This window comes from Pseudoliparis swirei, chromosome 4 (assembly GCF_029220125.1).
Source record: "Pseudoliparis swirei isolate HS2019 ecotype Mariana Trench chromosome 4, NWPU_hadal_v1, whole genome shotgun sequence".
NCBI classification, from domain to species: domain Eukaryota; kingdom Metazoa; phylum Chordata; class Actinopteri; order Perciformes; family Liparidae; genus Pseudoliparis; species Pseudoliparis swirei.
In genome coordinates, this window is record NC_079391.1 from 688,262 (window position 1) to 693,509 (window position 5,248).

The following is a 5,248-nucleotide window of genomic DNA, read 5'->3' on the forward strand; positions in this document are numbered from 1 at the left end:
TTCACCGCTACTGTTCACCGCTACATGTTCACTGCTATGGACACAGGCATACACACTGTTACATGGACAATGCTACATGTTCTTTTTACAATTTACGCCGTTACATGGACACCGCTTGACATGTTCACCTACATGTTCACTGCTACATGTTCACTGCTACATGGACACTGCTACATGTTCATTGCTACATGTTCATGCTACATGGACACTGCTACATTGCACCGCTGCCATGTACACTGCCACATGGACACCGCTTACATGGATACTGCTACATGGACACCCACACGTTCACTGCCACATGGTGACACTCACATGGACACTACATACAACATACATGTTCACTGCTACATGTTCACTGCTTACATGTTCACTGCCACATGTTCACTGCTACATGGACACTGCTACATGTTCACTACATGGACACTGCTACATGTTCACACTTACATGTTCACTGCTCACATGGACACTACATGTTCACTGCCATGGACACTGCTACATGTTCACTGCCGCTGTTCACTGCAGCATGGACACTGCTACATGTTCACTGCTACATGTTCACTGCTACATGTTCACCTACATGGACACTGTTACATGGACACCGCTGCTGGACACCTAACACTGCTACATGTTCACTGTGATACATGGACACTGCTACATGTTCATGACATGCATGTTCACTGCTACATGTTCACTGCCACATGGACATGGTGCTGGACACTGCTACGTTCACTGTACATGTAGCCTGCTACATGTTCAGTGCTACATGGACACCGCTACATGTTCACTGATACATGTTCACTGCCTCTTCAGCTACATGGACACTGCTACATGTTCACTGCTACATGGACACTGCTACATGGACACTGCTACATGTTCACTGCTACATGTTCACTGCTACATGTTCACTGCTACATGGACACTGCTACATGTTCACTGCTATCAGCACCTGCTACATGTACACTGCTACGGACACTGCTATGGACACTGCTACATGTTCACTGTACATGTTCACTGCCACATGTTCACTGGTTGCATGTTTACTGCTACATGGACCACTGCTTCATGTTCCACTGCTACATGGACACTGCTACATGGACACTGCCACATGTTCACTGCTACATGGACACTGCTACATGGAAGCTACATGTACACTGCTACATGTTCACTGCTACATGGACACTGCTACATGTTCACTGCCACATGTTCACTGCTACATGTACACTGCTGCATGGACACTGCTGTACACTGCTACATGTTCACTGCTACATGTTCACTGCTACATGTTTACTGCCACATGGACACTGCCACATGTTCACTGCTCACTGGGATGGACACTGCCACATGGACACTGCTACATGTTCACTCCTTACATGTTCACTGCTACATTTTCACTGCTACATGGACACTGCTACATGTTCACTGCTACATGTTCACTGCTACATGTTCACTGTTACATGTTCACTGCTACATGTTCACTGCTACATGGAAGAGACACTGCTACGTCCAAGAGACGGACACTGGGCATGTTCACTGAAGACATGTTCACTGCTACATGGACACTGCTACATGTTCACTGCTACATGTTCACTGCTACATGTTCACTGCTACGTTCACTGTTACATGGACAATGCTGCATGTTCACTGCTACATGGACACTGCTACGTTCACTGCTACATGTTCACTGCTACATGTTCACTGCGCCATGGACACTGCTACATGTTCACTGCCATGTTCACTGCCACATGGACACTGCTGTTCACCACATGTACACCGCTACATGGACACGCTACATGTTCACTGCTACGGACACTGCTACATGGACGCTGCTACATGTTCACTGCATGTTCACTGCTACATGGACACTGCTACATGGACACTGTTACATGTTCACTGCTACATGGACACTGCTACATGGACACTGCTACGTTCACTGCATGGACACTGCTACATGTTCACTGCCATGGACACTGCCACACGTTCACTGCTACGTTCACTGCTACATGTTCACTGCTACATGTTCACTGCTACATGGACACTGCTACATGTTCACTGCTACATGGACACTGCTACATGTTCACTGCTACATGTTCACTGCTACATGTTCACTGCTACATGGACACTGCTACATGGACACTGCTACATGTTCACTGCTACATGTTCACTGCTACATGGACACTGCTACATGTTCACTGCTACATGGACACTGCTACATGGACACTGCTACATGGACACTGCTACATGGACACTGCTACATGTTCACTGCTACATGTTCACTGCTACATGGACACTGCTGGGGATTAGAAAAGGGGGAAAAAGAATCTCCCCCGGGAAGGGGGGCAGAGGACCAGGACCCAATGAAGAGTTTGGGGTCTGACCAGGCACATTTTGCAACCAAACACTTACCACATTTAGAAACAAGCACCTACAAGAAGTTGAGAAATATTTCTAGAGAGCACATTCACGGAGCAGTCTATTGCCCAATCACAGGTGATAGCGGAGCTAATCAACAATTGAAGCTTGAGACAATGATGGCTAAATTATCCTCAAAGGGGGGAGAAATTTCTCCCATGAGTTATTGACATGAAGCCCCAGGGGGGTCTACAGAGTTAGAGACAGTCCTAGACTTGACATATTTCAGAGAATATTCGGGGGAAAAATAACTGAAAGATCTAAGTTTTTCTCCAAGTAGGTTTGAACCCCACTAGGAGCCAGCTGATGAGTCATGGGAACCAGGTGATTTAAGACTCGAGGTTCACAGGGGAAGTGGACTGAGCCCAGGTGGACGGGGGGAAGTTTTTGAAAACTTCACAGTAGGAAGGGGACCAAAGGCCCCATATAAATTGTAATTTGCAGATCAGGAAAGAATCACACCAGTTGAAGAGTTGCAATCAGGAGGTAAGAGAAAGATGGGATCACACAAAAGGGAAAAGGAAAAGAACTGAGACATTAGAGCGAGAGTTAGGACTGCAACAGGAAGATGTGTGCAGAAACATCGACTCTCACGCTCCCCGTCTCCTGTCATTAATGGCACCTCGATGTGCAAATGTTTTTTTTTTCCCCCATAAGCTGTTTTAGGTTCGAGAGAGAGGAGGGTGCTACGAATACCTGCCTGCTATCAGATCCTAGTAGGATTTGAATATTTCTATGCCCTAGTCAAGGGCCATAGATAGGATCAATTCATTTATCATAACCATTAAAGATAAATAAAGTTAGATTGGATTGGATAAGTAATTGAGACTCTGTTAGACGACGGATGGCCATTTAATAGATGATTCCTCCCACACGGGGGGAGAAGCTGTTCCTCGACTCAGTTAAAATTGCAATTCAAGCCTAGAAAGTATTAGATACTTATTAAATATAGAAATTTAAAAAACAATTTTCATAGTCAAGTGTCACATTCTGTATAGATCCGGGCCCAGTGGCTGTTGTGTTGTGTTTTCTCATTCTCTTCAACAGCTACACCTGACGCCCAGCATCGACCTCCATCGTGTGCTGACTGCCTGCTGTGAGGACCTGCCATGAGGAGCTGCCCACAGGAGCATCGGACACCATCATCACCCGGCTCAGAGACTGAGGAGCCAATGAAGAGCACGACCACCCACGATGCTGCCCATGAGAGTCATGTCAATCCAGGCCCATGCGACACCAGTGGAAGAAGAACAACAAGCCGGGCCAGGCATCCAGCGAAATCAAGTTCAAGACCACGGAAAAAAGACCCCATCGACGGGAGGAGAGCGAGGAGAGGAGCAGGGAGCAGAGCAGAGGAGCAGAGGAGCAGACAGAGGACAGAGGACCAGAGGACCAAAACCAGAGGGACCAAAAGGCCCCAGCCCAGGATGAAGCAGATGGAGCAGGGGAGGATCGTCAACTGGTTATCAGGATGCCAACCTGCCCCACCAGCCGCTAGGATGCAAGCCCCCCTGCCTGACCACTCTAATTTCACCTTTTTCTTGACACCTGCACATTCACACAAATGACTTCCCTAGGATGGAAGATCTAGAGGTGGATCGGAGTACCACATGACAGAAACCACGCCCCTGTTTCCACCCCTAACAGAGAAAACTCCCCCCCAGAAATAGGTATCTTACAGGTCTTATGGGACCTTAATCTAGGCAACAAAAGATTATATTTCAGGAGACTCATTCACTTTGGCAGAGCTAAGACAGGACGAGGAGACCAGGACACCCACTTGGGGAGGAGGTGAAAAGATCTGGCAAAAAGGGGGAAATAAATATTCCCAGAAAAGGGTTCACATCCAGCGGATGTGAAAAGAGGATTTGTAAAGAATATATTTATGAGCATTTAGTATTGTTTGCATAAATATTATGTGAAGAGGGAAAAACACTGAATGGAATTTAAAAATCCGGAGCACTCTGGTGCCTGACTGATCAAAAGAAAGATAACAGTGCCCGGTGAGGTTCGGAGCCCCCTGATCCACACATTCCAGGGGATCACATACAAAGAGCTCTCTAAAAAAGGAAGGGTCCAGATGTGGCCATTATTCTCCTTAGACACTGAGGCCCCTCACTTTTCCCCCCCACCACCCCCCCACCCACACACACGGAAGGGCCCTTAAAAGACCAGGCCCCACCTGAAGAGATAAAAGGAATCTTTTTACAAGAAGGGACATTAAAAAACTTTCTTCCCCCTTTTACAACATTTCCCATTGGAAGAAGAACCAATGAAGGGGCACAAGGGGGAAACAAAGGAAAAAAGAGCCCAAAAGGGAAAACCCCCCCTTATCTCCCGCCAATCAGAACTGTTCCTTGGGTATTTAAAATGGCTGCACACTCTGAACGCCTTTCTCCAGGGTGAGGGCCCTCGGTCAGAGCCTAGGGGGGCCATGTGATGTCTACTTTTATCCTGATTTCTGAAAAAAGATAGATGTAAAGAAGTTTACCGCTTTTCTTCCAGTGATGTCCCCCGGGGGGGTGCCAACCCAACACTGCCATGTTCACCAGGGCATTTTCTTAATCAGAGCCCAAAATCTTTCTCACGCTGAAAAAAATCTCTATTTAATGCTTGAATGGGGTGTAACCCCCCGATTGGTCGATCCCGGGCGCTGAGAGAGCGGCCGCGCATCGAGAGTAAAAAATAGTCAAGCAGCCCCGTCCCAAATTTTTTGGCGCAACGCCAGCTGCGAGCCAGGTAGCATTTTCTGATGGAAATGTCACGCTTCCTGTCTTCAAATGAGAGCCCTGTGTTCCCGCTGTATGTTGAAAACCCTTTTTCAACTCATTTGGCAGCA